At 40.5% G+C, this 15,683-nt stretch overlaps 1 protein-coding gene across 3 annotated transcripts in view; it reads left to right on the forward strand.

Moving 5' to 3' along the window:
• The window catches only part of Cdh11 (cadherin 11), a 164,482-nt gene that overhangs the window by 38,727 nt on the left and 110,072 nt on the right, over positions 1-15,683 (forward strand). Inside the window, exon 1 of one of the 3 annotated variants that reach the window (XM_015997214.3) lies at positions 11,597-11,714. The exons of the other annotated variants lie outside the window; for them this stretch is intronic. The gene's annotated coding sequence lies outside the window, so the exon portion shown is untranslated. Of the gene's footprint in view, positions 1-11,596; positions 11,715-15,683 lie in introns of those variants that run through there. 3 annotated transcript variants of the gene reach the window in all.

Consider the following 15,683-nt stretch of genomic DNA (forward strand, 5'->3'; position numbering starts at 1 on the left):
CCTTACATAGGAGGTAAACTGAATTGGTATAAATGGAATGGATGGTGCTTCAGCTCGCTAACTTCAGGGATACTGCATTTATTATTCTGCTATGCAGAATAAATAATATTCTTCTGCTATGCAGATCAACCTCAAGTGACTTTGTCTCCTGATCTCTAAACATAAGCAACAGAGGTATACAAGGTTAAAACTAATTTCTTCAGCATCTAGAGAAAAATAGGGAGAAAAAAATGATGTATTTATATGAATCATTAATGATTTTGTAATTTTATACCTATACGTCAATTAAATTTTAGCCAAAATGAGAAAAGAAAGCTTTTTATTTTGTAGAATTTTAACTTTTTTTTTGTTTTGTTTTTTGTTTTTGGTTTTTCAAGACAGGGTTTCTCTGTGTAGCTTTGCGCCTTTCCTGGGACTCACTTGTTAGCCCAGACTGGCCTCGAACTCACAGAGATCCATCTGGCTCTGCCTCTCGAGTGCTGGGATTAAAGGCATGTGTCACCATGCCTGGCTAAATATGTTTTTTAATGTAATAATATTTTAAACTCTTGTTCCATTTTACTTTTCTGTTGCTTTGATAAACACTATGGCCAAAAGCCATGTGAGAAGGAAACAGTTTGAAGTCTATGGAAAGAAGACAAGACAAGCTCCAGGCAGGAACCCAGAGGCAGGAATTGAATCAGAGATCCCAGCTCATGTTTGGCTACCTCTCTATATATTCCATACCTATGTGCCTAAGGATGGAACCAACCATAATAGGCTGGTTCCTTCCACATTAATTAGCAATGTGGAGAATTTCCACAGACATGCACAAAGGCCAGTCTGGTGGAGGTGATTCTTTAATTGAGAGCCCCTCTTTCCAGGTATGCACAGTTGACAACAAAGAGTTGCTATGGTAACTATCTTTTGATTAGATACAGAACATGGAAAGCACTTAGAAAAGTCTTTAGCTAAATGACTTACTACCGGCACACAACCTCAAGCCATTATCACTTTGCCAGACCATCAGGGCCACCTCTTCTGATACCTTCTATCTGTACAATGGTTCTTGTTCTCCTTACATATGCAGTGATCACCCCTTCATTGTCCATGAATTTTTTTCCAGATGCTATAGTTCAGAATGTCCATTTTTTCTCGAAATTGATCTTTTCAGTTTAGCTTAATCCACAAGTGACCTTATTTCCCCCTCTTATTGAAGAAATACTGTTGCTTATCATATAATCCAAGGTTCCTTACATTCAGCGTTATAGACTTTTTTTTTGGGGGGGGGGCATGGTTTCTCTGTGTAGTTTTGGAGCCTGTCCTGGAACTTACTTTGTAGTCTAGGCTGGCCTCAAACTCACAGAGATCCGCCTGCCTCTGCCTCCCGAGTGATGGAATTAAAGGCATACGCCACCACTGCCTGTCCATTATAGACATTTTGACCAGGGGAACTCTATACCCTGAGGGACTATCCTGTATGTTGTGAGATAATTACTTGTTTCTCTGGCCTCTACCCATTTGACTCCAGTATGGCTTCCTCCACAGTTGTGACATTCAAAAGAAGCTGTAGACACTGCAAAATATCTCCTAAGGAGCAAAGCTGGTTCCACTTAAGAAGAGTTGTATATTGTCCTTCTTGTCCTCTTAATTTTCTGAAAATTGCATCACAGAACTGAGTCTTAATTTGTATCCATTTATTTATTTAATCTTTATTCATTGATAAGACTGTTTCCTAGGTGGTTCTGAGGACTTTATTCTAGAAGCACAAAATGTTGGCACTTTGTCCTGTTGTCGTATATGCCTGACACTTGGAGCCTTTGTAAGGGGATCTTTTGGAAGATGTTATCTTTCCAATTTTATTATTTCTTTGTCCCTCATTTGTCAGAATATTTTTGTCAGCAAAAGTGGTCTGTCAACTAGTAATCAGTATGGCTGGAATAGAAAAGATAAGAGTTCTTAAGCTTCAAAGCAACTCCTAAGGCACTCATGAGGAAAAATGCAGAATGCTGGGGTATCTTACTTGGATTACCCAGCACTCACTTTTCATAGTTTACCTTTGAGTCCAAGTTTGGTTCACTACAAAGTCTACATTTGTTCTAATACATTACTGATAGTCCCAGTTTAGGTAGAATAGAGGCAAGGCACAGTGAGAGACAACTTTGCTACCCTTCATTATTCAGTGTCAGGGAAGGGGATGGGTGCAGACTATGTTGCTGACTATGGTGAAAGTCATGCTGAGCCTGGTGAGTGTGGAAGGAGTGTTGACTCAGTGGAGAGATGGAACATGACAGGTAGACTTGACCCCATTATTCTGATAAGGTAGTTCTTCCTTCAGAGCTGAGAAAAGTATGTTCATATGGCAAAGATGAGGATAGCTGACTTTTAGGTTTAAGATAGCCAAAGGAAATGGCTTCTGCTATTAGCTTGTGGTATGATCTCCTTACTCCACAGTCATGTTCAGATATGCAGGCACTTGTTCTAATCAGATGTTTCCACTCCTGTAATACAGAGCTTACTGGTTTACCCAGCCCTTCCAGATCCCTGTTTAGCTCCTAGGGAGGAATGACCTGAGCTGAGCTTCACATTTGGTCAGATTTCACGTTGCCACAGGCAAGAATTTAACATATTGCAATCCTGAAACTAAATCCCCAGAAAAGATGTGGTTGGGTAAGGGGCTCTGTGGTTCGTTCTTGGGTTGGAGAGCTCCTGACTGTAGCCTATGAGTGGGGCTTCATCCAGGTGGGAGGGGGAGATTGTGTGTAAGGTGAACCTTGACTGACATATCGAGGGGAGATCCTGGGGCCACAATGAAAAGAACAGGACCAGTCATCTTCAGGGACTCCTCCTAACTCAGGCATGTGATGTAAACTCTGCATGGTGTTTTCTTGAAGACATTCTTTGCTGATATCACTCATTTACAGTACAGGGTGATTTCAGGACACATCAATATGTGGTACTATATGGTTGCTTGAAAGCTTTATTTTAGAATATAACCAGAGGAAAAGCTTTTGAGTGACATGTCATTATTGTTTGTCCAAGACAGAAAAATGATCCTCATGTTTACTTTGGGCTGTTTGAAGCTTTGTTATGGACAGCTAGCAGTACTGTTTCAGAGACAGCTAAAGTAAGTGATTGTTTTAATGGACACAGTTACATAGACTCAAGTGCCACATGCCACCTACTTACTCTATTTTAGTCAGCATTTGATTGCTATTGCACTGACTGACTTGTCTAGGGACTACCTTTAACTTTTTATCCCAATCTCTAAAACATATGGCTTAAGTAGTAAAGAAAAATATTTAAATGCTAAAGATATTCTACATATATGCAATGTTCTGTCATGATACTAATAAAAGAATAAATATTTGAGCAATACTTCTTATCCTCTTTTATTTCACATGCTTGTGAAAAGCCAGCTGTGAGACAAGCTCCCACATGTTTACCCCAGGGTACTCTTGAGGAGTGAGGGATTCAAAATTTAGATAGAAGGGAGAGAAACATAGAAACACAGGATAGTGTCGGGAGGGGCTGGATCCTTATCCACTGGCCCCTTCTGTCTCTTCTAAAAGGCTATTTATAGGAATGCCAAGGGGTGGAGCAAAAAACTTCCTCCTAGCTCAGCCAAATGCAGACCCTTCCAATCCCCTAGTAACTATGCACATGGTCAAGCAATCCTCTAATGCAGCTCTGCTGGGTAAAGCAAGCTCAGATCTCACTAGTAAACCTCTGTGGGCCTCCACACATGCTGACTTATATTAATTCAAAACTAGAGTATAGTTACATTACTTCCCCCTTCCCCTTACCTCAACACTCCCCATGTTCCTCCTTCCAACCCCTCACATGTCTGTCTTCTCCCACCCCCTTCAAATTTTCAAATTGATCAAATTGATGACTTCTTTCTTTCTTTCTCACCCTTCATTTCTTCTTTTGTCTTCCTCCCCTCCTCCTCCTTTTCTTATTTTTATTTTTCTGTGCCTATTACCATTATGAGAAAGAGATTGTAAAGTGCATTTTATTATACTTCTAGAAGTACAATAATTAAAACATCATTTCTGAGAAATATTCTTCAATGTGTACACAGATTTTAAAACCCTTCCTCTTTTGACCTAGCAATTTCTCTTCTTAGCATTTGTTCTAAAAGAATGAGCAAGAGTGAGGACAGAGATTAATGTACAAAACATTTGCTACATTGTTACTTATAACAGCAAAATTTAAAAACTACATGTAGCCCAATAGTAGGGAGTAGAATGGTTCTATAGTTTGTTGTTCATCCTGAAAGGCAATTAAACAATCATTAGAAGCAGGGTTCCAAAAGATTGTTGAGTACTGGTGCATGAAAATGCCCAGGGTGCATATTCAGTCAGGTACAATAGAAGCAGAAAAACCTCAATTGTGTTAAAAAAAATAGCAAATAAAAAACAGTGGAAAGAAATGTGTGTTTTCTCATTTATGCATTTTATTTTCTAAAATTTTGACACTGAGTATGCATTAATGGGTAATAAGAATGATATGGATAAATAAAACCTAAGAATCCTATTGATACAAATAGCACTGTGTGAGATGAGAGATGTAAACTGAGGAAAGAAAGGTTTCCAGACATTCGATCTATTAATTCTTTACAAAGAAACAGGAACAGGGAGAAGATATGGGTGAGTGCTAAGAATCCACACATGATTTTCCAATAGACAAGGAAGATGTTTGTTTCAAGACCTTCAGGGGAATAGGCTGTATGAGTGACATGAGCATAAACACACCGGGATGGCTCATGGCATGAAGTTTATCAGCTGTGGCTGGGGCATGGACTTTGCTGAGCCTAGAACTCAATCGAATCAAGGAAGGCAGAAAAGCACCAGGCTGTGAAATGTTTTATTTTCCAGCCATGCTAACGGGTTTAAGGGGAAAAATATAATAAAGAAGACTAGAAGATTCACTATAGAATGGTGATAAGGGAACACATACTAAGACATATACTTATGCAGGCACACATTGCTTAAGTGTACAGGCAAAATACATGATAAATTTCATTGTTAAAATCAAAGGCACATCATACATAAAATATATATGCTAATAACATCTTTAAAAACATCTTGATAAGGTGCTTAGATGTAGCTGTTAAGTGGTATCATGCTTTCCCAGTGTGCTCAAGGTAACACACACACACACACACACACACACACACACACACACACACTCACACACACACACACGAGGGAGAAAACATCAAAGATATTTCTGCCCAAAAAATTCAAAGAAAATTATATTCTAAAAGATAAGGTACTTAAAATAATATTCCCTCATGTACATGTGCTTTTTGTCTACCTTTGAAGGCTTTCTTTGGCTAAATGTTTGTGCTGGAGAGACTTCCTCACCAAATATGCATTGGTAAGTCTTCTCTTCCACCTGCAATTTGTCAGGAATCACACTTCAATCCCAAATATCATACAGATAGAGATCTATTACTGCATCCTTTGTATCACAGCACCTGATATGCAGTTAATTACTAATTGTTTCCTGAATGGATTATGCAACATCTCATCCTGTAAAAGGTTTTGTCAAAATTCATGAGTTGACTTTTTAATTTTTGCTGTGACTCAGGCAACTCACTCCTAGTGTAGGAATCAGCACATGCATATTAGGCAGGGATCGTGCCACTTCTCATATCCAAGTTGAAGTGGATTTTGACATTGTTGTTAAGCTTGAAGACAAAAGCAGCTGCGTCACACCTTGTTTAACATCAGGCATCCAGCAGTCTTAGGCTGTGATTTATTTAGCCTCTGCTTCAAGTGCTCTACACAGCATTAGTTCTGCTTCCCACTCTGTTTCATTTTCTCCCTTCTGAAATGAGGATCTGGAATCATTCTGGCCTGCTGGTTCCAGAAGCCTATACCAGGAATGTTATTTTCACCCTGCCTCTTGAATTTTACTATGAAGTTGATTGGCAAGCATTACTTGATCAATATTTGATGACTTACGCATCAAAATCTCTCCTGGAATATGACCCTTCATAGTGTGAGCTGGAGTATATGTCTGGAAAGTTCTGAGGAAAATTCATTATAGGATAGAGGAAAAAGAGTTGCACTATATGCTAAAGCAAAAGGCTGTCTAGTCTATAGTGGGAGTGGCATGCCACTAAGTCTTCTTTGATGCTGTCATCTGTGGTATAGGAATTATGCCACAAGGAACATATGTATCATACATTAAGAGAAATGGAATATGAGAGGTTTTGAGTGCAGTCAGTTCATACACATTTGTTCACTAGTATCTGAATTGTTTTTCTCTACATAGAAATAGCACCATGAGAATAAGAAAGTCTTGTGAACAGTCCTATGTGTAGTTTTCTCTGATTTAACGTCAGTATCAGAGAGAATTCTTTGAAGTTTCTGCATTGACAGGACATACCAATCTCCAGCAGAATGAAGAAATAATGCCATCATTGGCTTTTTAAGTTAATGAATCTCCTAGGGTAGGGTGAGAGGTTTCTTTTTCTGACAGGCAAACAATGCATCCATGTTTCCGCATCCACGTGATGTTAGCCACACAGATAGCAGGCAGATGTGTCCATGGCTCACAGAGAGAAGAGTGTGGTTCATCATTAAGATGAAGGAAGGCAAGGAAGACACTGCAGTTCCTTTTAGATGAACAGAATGTGTGAAAGAACCCTTCAAATAATGGTGAAATTTGTTGTCCCTGAGTTCTGTAGATGTGAAATAACCTAGTATTTGATATAAAAGGATTTCTTCCTTTAAACATACTGTGCCGGATGCACATTTGAGGTTCTCTTTTTACAAAATCATATAAATTTTCCTTTCCTTGACTATGAGCAACGTGTTAGGATTTTGTGTAGATGAAATGAAACAGTTGTTAATGTGATTTTTCGTTTTCCTTACCATTTGCTATTGTGTTACTTTTGCCTTTGTAGTTAGATGAGGCGTTATTATTTCCATTGGTTTAGTTATTCTCTTCATGTTAAAATTTCATTTTTTTCTGCCACATGTACCTTACAACAAAATATTTTTCTTTTCTGGAGTTTAGGAAGGAAGCTACTCACATTATAGATTTCTGCAAGTTGTGCTCTCTGCTCGATTATCTCATTTTATCCATGTGTAATCATCTATAAAGATGCCCATATCATTTTTTTCCTTGGATAAGAAAACTGACATTTAGGGAGATCAAGTGATTTTCAGGTGTTCATACGTTGGAGCGGTGGAGCCAGAACTTAGACATGCTGGTGTCTTTACGATTTTGTGACCTTTGCTTGAAGTATTTGCCAAAGGATGAAAGCCAAAAGCACCCACCCTCCTTTCTTAAAATAACTCCATGCAGTGGAAAGTGTATAAAGAATACATGCCCAGGCAAATCTCAACTTTATTTATTGTCTGATAATGTCCTACACAGCTTTTGGGGAGTCAGATTCTCTTCGGTCCCCATTGCTCCTCAGACCAGAACTCTCTTTCCATATGTTTATTGGATTAGAAACTTTATGTCTCCAGAATGAGCTGGATTGCAGGGGTGGTTATTCCCTCTTCTGTCTCTTTCTCTAGTCTCCATTTTCCCATGCTGGGCTGTGAGGTTATGCTAACTGGAGTTGTCTCTTAGTGAGCTTATGAGGGAAGACTTTCTTCCTGGTTTACCTGCATCTTGGGAAACAGAAAAGTAAAAGGAAGACAGTCGTGCTTTTTAAGTGAGGGTGCAAGAACTGGAAGAGCAGTTTGTAAGAGACAAATCAAAGAAAATTGTCATGAATCAGTATAAATGAAGCCTGGGTTTAACAAGTAGAATTTGTGCTTCTCGTACTGAAATGTAATTACCATACATTGAAGGGGTCTATTGCTCATTGACAAACTCTTGAGAGGTACAGGTGTAGTGATCTCTTTCAGCCTGGGGCCAAGTACTCACAGCTTCTGCTCCCCGATAAAGGCAGAGTACTAGAGTGTCTGTTAATGCTGCTGTTTTCAGGGCATACATCCTTTGTCAAAAAAAAAAAAAACTGGTTCCCTGCATCAGGCCATACACACAAATCAAGATTTATTGTATTCCAGTTAGCATGCATGACAAACCATATAGAAAACTAACTTTTCTGTCTTATAGCTGAGATGGTTTTTCAGAAAAGGTGATCAGTTCCTTAGGGTCACTCTTTGGGAGAAGGCTGGTGGCCCTGAACTGTCTTGTGTGTTTCTTGCCTATAATGAGTGCTGCAGCCTCCTGGAAGCATCAGGCAATGCCTGTTTCATCCAAGGAGATAAATCTTCAGGGTTGGATTGCCTGTCAGAGGTAGATGCTCCTGAAACACTCTTTTGGCTGTCCTGTGAAAGCCAGTGATTCACGGATCCTTGCCAAGGGATCATCATAAATCCTGCTTAGACAGAGAAATCCCTAATGAAAGAAGGGGTCTTTGCAGTGGCCCACAGTCTTGAACAACCGCATCAAGAAGAGGACTGTTTGTAACAATGCTTGAGTGGAGGCTGAGGACTTTGATTGCATGGCCAGGGACACAGCTGGTCTTATAAGTAGGGTTTGATGATGAGAGTCCCCTCACACAACAAGGCGGGTGGAAAGAGCTTTAGTGCAGGATCATCCAAGAAGCTGCTGTCACATGTGGGTTCTTATAATCCTCCCTCAGAATTTCTATGCCCCCTTTTTTTAAATGAAAAAATATTGACTAATGCTCTGCCCTTCTGAGTTGTGAAAATTAAAGGTGTGCTGCCAGTCATTTTTTTTCAGTCTTTTTTTTTTTTTTTTTTTTTTTTTTTTTGCCTCTTTCTTTTCTTCTGGCCAGCAGTCCATGCTGGCAATGATCACTACACAATGGGATGTGGAGACACATTAGCAGCCACAGGAGTTTTTCCTTTTAGGAAGTCAGCCAGTTCAGATCTTCCCAGATGTAATTCATCATGTGCAGGATTCAGCTATGTGCTGGGGGAGAAAGATTTCAGGAGGAAGACAATATATGCGTGTGTGTGCTGAGGAATACTCCCTTTCCTTTGTAGTATATTTTCAGGTACATGGATTTTCATAAAAACATTAACCATTTCTTCTACTTTAGGATAGGAAATCACTTAATGTTACCCTCCTCTGACGATTGCAGCACTTTGTACAATAATTAGGAAGTGTTAGTAAAGCTTTTTCACTTCTGTGAAAGCCATTCCATTTGCCTGTCTTGACTCTCCTTTCTCTTTCCCTTAGGACCATCTTTTCTCCTTTTTCTGCTTCTGTGTTTCTTTCCCATGCAAATGGCACAATCTGAGAAAATTCTGGGACTTGGAAGAGGCTTCCCTGGGTGTTACAGAATGCAACTCCTGGGTACCTTTTGAGGAGCTTTGGGGGAACTAATGCTGTGCTCTTACATATGAGCTATTTCACATTAATAATTTTATAGAGTAGACATTATTGGAATCACATTCCAGGCTGGAAAAAACGAAAGCAAACACTAAGTTTCAGAGAGGTTTAGCCATTTGTCGGATATTGTGCAGCAAACAAGTGATGGAACCTCGTGGTGCACACTTCAACTCTCATTCCCCCTGGAGGTTTTCAGAAGGACAGGGAAAGGCATTTAATCCAGGTGTGTGGAATGAGGGCATGTTTCATTTCTCTCCTCAACATCTCATTCCCTTTGGAGACTCCCTGACCTGATAATGTAAACTGATGCACACTGCCTCCTCTGTGGCATTCCTACCTCTGATTCTGCAGCCAGGCAAAGAAAAAAGGGAAAAAGAAAGTTAAATGAACTCCCCAAAGGGCAGTCGCCAGGCATCAGTGGGTATTTGCTTTATTCGATTTGTTTGATTTAGAACAAAACAAAACAGTAAATGTTCCCACCTCTGGGTCCAAGTATTTAAGCACAGATTTAACAACAGTGGTTCTATGAATAATGAAAGAGTTTGCACCTTGTCAGGAAACAGCCCTGACATCAAAGAGGCACCAAAATGAAGCTCCAGTGAAAACTTCCTCCCAGCACCCCAGCTTCCTGCAAGGCGTTATTCTCTTTGAGTGCTGTCCCTGGACCGGACCAGGAGCTTGCTTGTTGTCTCCTGGGGAGTTACCAGCTATGAAGGACCTCTGACCCTACCTAGACCTCCTAGGGTAGACTTGGTTTAATAAGGCCCACAGTTGAACTGCACAAGAAAGTAACAGAAGCACCTCTCAGCAGAGGAGGGCTTACCTCACACTCAAGGCCAGGCTACTATGGGATGAGTGAGTCATCAGGGAATATAGGCTGGGTGATGGTGGTGCATCCCTTTAATCCCAGCACTCAGAAAGGAGGCGGAGACAGGTGGATCTCTGTGGGTTCTAGGCCAGCCTGGTCTACAGAGCTAGTTCCAGGACAGCTAGGGCTGTTACACAGAGAAATTCTGTCTCAAAAACCCAAGAGAGAGAGAGAGAGAGAGAGAGAGAGAGAGAGAGAGAGAGAGAGAGAGAGAGAGAGAAGAAGAAGAAGAAGAAGAAGAAGAAGAAGAAGAAGAAGAAGAAGAAGAAGAAGAAGAAGAAGAAAGAAAAGGGACTATAAAGCACAGTCATCAACATAAACAATATCTGAAAACTTTACACATATGCATTTAGTAGACACACATATACATGCTTTTAGGACATCTTCTGTCTTTTCTCTTCTGAATTCGAGAAGGCAAGAGAAGTTGGTTGGGCTGTAGGAAATTTCATTTCTTGTTTTCTTTAAATAGTCGTAATTTTCAGTGAGTGAAACTGTACCTAGTCATACTCATTTTAAGTTGCATATCTATCTGTGGATGGGATTTCAATAACTGGTCAGCCCTAAAGGACTTAGTATAATAATCTCAATTTTAAGGTCCAAGATTAGCTCAGTTCACTGAAGTCACACTAAGGATGGGACAGTGACCAAAGAAGGTGGGAAGCATCATGGAGCTCTACATGAGTACACCTTATCAGTCAACTCAGTCAGTTTCACAGGACAGACTAAGTGGCAGAGAACAAGTTAATCTGTTTCCTAAATAAGGAGGTGGAGACATTTCTAAGGTTATCCAGTGAGTAATCTGTGGAGGGATTCAATCACCTGCAGCTTGCTCCAAAGCTCATTGTTACTCTTAAGTTCTTAATGATCTACAATCTACAACAGAATTATGTCAAATAAACTTAATCATATTCAAAATTCTAAAGCAAACATACTATTTTATTTCATTCTGTGTTTGAGTACTACATTGCTAAGTACCTTGTTATTCTGAATATTGCCTTCTGATATTTATAAGTTAAGATATTCTTCAAGATAATGAAAGGAAAGCAATGCTTAAAGGGAGATCTGCTTGTAATTTTGACAGCCACTTTCCTGATAACTGAATTGGGGGGGAGGGCACAGTGTTTTCTTTAGTATGAACAATATAGCTATTTCCAATCCTGGGTGCTGGGACCCTACAGCTCCCATGGGCTGGAGTCCTGTGTGCCAGGTGGGCCCCACACGCTACTGCATGAGTGTTTGCTTCTCATCTGCCTCTTGTGCAACGGGCTACTGCACTGGCCTCTCTGGCTTGTGTCTGTGTGGGACTCATTAGCAGTGGGTATGTGTCTCACACAGTGGTTCATTCACAGGCCTGCTAGCAGTGCCAGGGGCTGGGACTGCCTCTTAAGCCATTCTGGGAGGCTGCTCTGCAGAACAAAGCTAGGCTGAGCCCTCTCACAGCCCTATGGCCCCTCCATTTCCACAAGTGAGATCACTGGGAAGGAAGCTTTCGGAACCATAGCTGGATCCTGACCCCCCTAGGATGACTGTAAGTGGCCAACTGCTGCTTGTGACCTTGTGGTGGTAGAGGGAGTAGGCACTGGATTTCTCAGGTCTTGCCTTCCCATCTGCTAGGCAATGTGCAGGTGCCAGTCACCCTGCCCAGCACAGGCAGTTCAGATATGGAACAGTGGCTTGTCGATCCTGGCAGAAGGGACCGGCTTTTGCAAGCTTTAGTTTGGCATTACCGTTTTATTTATGTCCTGTTTGTGTCACTGCAGCTGCCGGCTCAGCATCGTCCCACTATTTCTGTCCTTTCTCCTTGGGTCATGATTGTCATTTGATTCAGTTTGTTTTCATTCCACCCTGGTCATTGCAGTCAGAGCTATGGCTGGGTTGGCCAGGATCATGGATCTGTGTCTTAGGAGCTTCAGAAAGTTTTTTTCTGGTCTCTCTGTGAGAGAGATGGTGTGGACTGGGTGCTATTGCCAGATTGCAGAGTCTGGGACACGTGCTTGGGGCACTGTTTCCACCTTCTGTCTTTGGTTGCCTCCTCATTAAATCTTTCTGGGCCTGTGGAGTTGACTAGCAATTGGTTTCTGACCTAGTTACAGGGAGCCACTGTGTAACCCCTTGCTCATCACATCAAACGGATCTTACTGTTTTGTTCTTTGTGATTCAAAGTGGACTTGGCCATTTTAGTGTAATATTACCCCCACCCCGAGTGTGGGTGGATGGATGTGTATATATGTATGATGTGAACATGGAAGAATATGCCTGTCCTTACACAAGGGGGAGGGGACTGGGATTCAGCTGGCATTTTACATTGCTGTGTCTCTGAGCAGAACCATTAACAGGCTCTCTGGTTTCTGAGCCCACCCTCCTTGCATTTTCCACAGAGAGTACTTTCCCTTGAGCAAGAGTTCTCACAGTTCCCCCCACCCACCCATCCCTTGATTTCATCTCTGTTTGCCAGTCTTCTGCCAAAGGGCACCAGGGAATTCCTCAAAGGATCTTTTGGATTGTGTGTTTAATGAATGAAGATTTCAGTTGGGACAGTTACAGAGGACAGCACGTGGCTCTAGTTGGTCCCTTTCTCAGCACTGCTGAGCTATGAGTGACTCACCTATTTGGCCTTTGTTCATGCTGAGCTCACCAAGCAAATGTGAGGTTGGTTTGTTCAGCATCTGGTACCCCTCGCCATCATTTTTGTCATGTATTGTGAAAACTACTCTCGCTAAACAAACTGAATAAAGCAACAACCAAATTACTTTTTCCATATTAAGTTAATCATATGTGTCTAATTGCCAATCAACATTCTCATCAGTATGAGTTCATCAGAATAGCATTTATTTTCCTATAAAGCCTGACCTAAAGCAAGAACTGGGAAAAGAAAAGTGAAGGATATTCAGCCAGCGGTAGCAATTTCTAATTGTAATAACCTGCTTTTCATCTCTGTGTGACTTAAGCAGTTATCAAGAGTCTATTGTGTGTTTAGGGAGGAACCCTGTGCTTTTAGTTTTATGTTAATATAGATTATGCATCTTGAATAGTATGCCAAGCAACTCTGTAAGTTAGGCCTTACAGAAGAAGGCCTAACAATGCAGAAGCTGAGGGGTATTCAGCTGAGTTGAGAGACTGCCCTCCCTCACACACTCTTCCAGAGCAGCACATTTTCTGAGAAAGCAGAGGCAATGGTTTCAGTCTTGGATTGGACTCCCCAACTTCCTCCACGGATATAAGTCACTGAATAATACTCTCTGTATTACTTTCTTTTCTACGGGGCTATATAGCTGTTTGCTTTTAAGTGTAGTGAGCATGGCTCAAGTTCTTCCCATGTTCCATGACTTCTAATTTAGTCTTAATATCTTGGGCAAAAATGAGTCTGTTGCCCCTTAGAATAACAGAGCTTCAAGTTTTCAAGGACATTCATCTCACTCACCTACTATTTTGAAATATGAGAAAACTGAGGATCCAAGTGGTAAACTGTTTGCCTGCAGTCATAGGACATGAACTTGAATTCAGTCACCCCTGTCCAATGGCTGATTGGGTGGGTTATGGTGTATTACCTAGTTTATTCTGAGACTAGGTAGATCTCATGTGTTTCCTTTGGCAATGCTATCCAGGCTGCAGAAAGCACAGCTAAAATTAGGTACAATACAATCTCTCTAGGGACAGGGGTCCAGTATTATCCATCAATGTGTCCCTCAACCTCACTAGAGCCTTACAATGCACCGAAGGTGGTCAGATAGATGGATGGATGTCTTGGATGAATTGATGGGCCCTACAGGAACCTTCTCATGTTCTCATCATCAGTCTGGTACTTGCTGACCTCCCTTTCTGGATTCTCCAAACACCAGAGAGTATTTTAGACTCAAATTGATGCTATCAATATTTAATTTGACACTTCGATGATTCAGGCATTTAGTGTTGTAAACTATTTTCCTGTTTCTATTTTGGAATAAATTGGCTTGTTCTTTGGCAGCTGTAGGTGGAACACTTCTCCCTGGCTGTTGGAGAAAGAGGTAGAAAGGGTTTAAGTCCTCAGCACCCTAGTTCACTTTGGCTGTGGCCAATTGAAGGTCCACCCTTCAAAAAAATATGCAATGCTGCACATTGAGGTTGAGATCATGTAGCTTACAACATTGTACACCAATTCCTTTGACAGTAACTTTAACACTGAGGAAGAAGAAAGAAAATCTCACCACATTTTATTCATGGAAACTCATAAAATATCTTTTCCTTTTGATATAATACTTAAGGATAACTTTAAATTAGTGTTATTTGAGTAGTGACTTTTATTTCATAGTGCACAATACCAAAGTAGCACAGTGTATTTTCCATTTTGCTTTCCAATTCATGGAATTGCCAAGATAGGAAAGGCTTACGATTCTATGCAGTGTGGGGTCAGCACTTTACTTATATGTTCTCTTATTAAAGCAAGGCACTTCTAATATTATGTGGATATAACAATATAGTTCTTTTTAGCCATTTGGATGGAATAGAATGGGACTATTAAAGAGTCACTTTATTTATGAAGTGCTTAACATCACATCAGTTACTTCATTCCGAGTTAGACTGCCAAAGCTCCAATGTTTTATTTTTGTAATAAAAAAAAGTCCTTGAAACATGCACAGGCAAAAAATCTAGAAATTGTCAATATCAGGACGTTATTGTTCTTTTTCACATATTTTATAATTCAAATAATTAAGATAACTTTGTACACAGGAAGCTTCCATGGTTGCTAGAAGCATTTTCCTGTTCCTGAAGGTGAATGGCATTTCAACTGGGAGTCAGAACAACACATTCAATGAAGAATTAAACTATTCAAAAATAACCTTGTCTTCAAAGTCTCTTTCCTATAAATGAGTTAGAAGATCACTAATTATATTAAATACATTTGCTTACTTCCAGGTCAAATCTGTAAAGATTAGTCTTTTAATGAGGTGGCAAGGTTTTAGGTTAAGAGTCTGAGAGAGGATATGGAAATGAGCTGGCTTCTATGGGAGGGCAGAGAAACTTTTATTAACTAAGTGTACATCATAATTTGGCATGTTGCTGGGGAGTCTTCTAGACCACTAAAAATAGTCTCTTAGATCCAATCTTATCATTATTTCACCTTGCCTTTTCTTTAGTCATTTTGTTTTAGTAGCCTTCCTTTTTTTATGTTGAAGATCTTATCTGAGACCATCTACAGAAGGACTAAAGTCTAAGCGATCACCCAGATATGTGTGCTTTTCACTTGTTCCTTATGAGAGTCCAACATGCAGAGTGGCAAGTGAGATGTCTTAACAAGTAAAGATGCTCGCTTCCAAACTTGATTGTCTGTGTTCAATCTCCAGGACCCACATGATGGGTGGAAAGAACTGACTTGCAAAAGTTGTTTTCTGATTTCCACATTCACCACACATGCTGTGGCATGGGTATGCTCACTCCCCCGCCCCCCACCCACATACACTAGTATAGAAAATTTTGTCATGCACAACAATTATGAATGGCTGTCCACCCAAAGACATTA

This window comes from Peromyscus maniculatus, chromosome 5, assembly GCF_049852395.1.
Source record: "Peromyscus maniculatus bairdii isolate BWxNUB_F1_BW_parent chromosome 5, HU_Pman_BW_mat_3.1, whole genome shotgun sequence".
Lineage (NCBI taxonomy): Eukaryota > Metazoa > Chordata > Mammalia > Rodentia > Cricetidae > Peromyscus > Peromyscus maniculatus.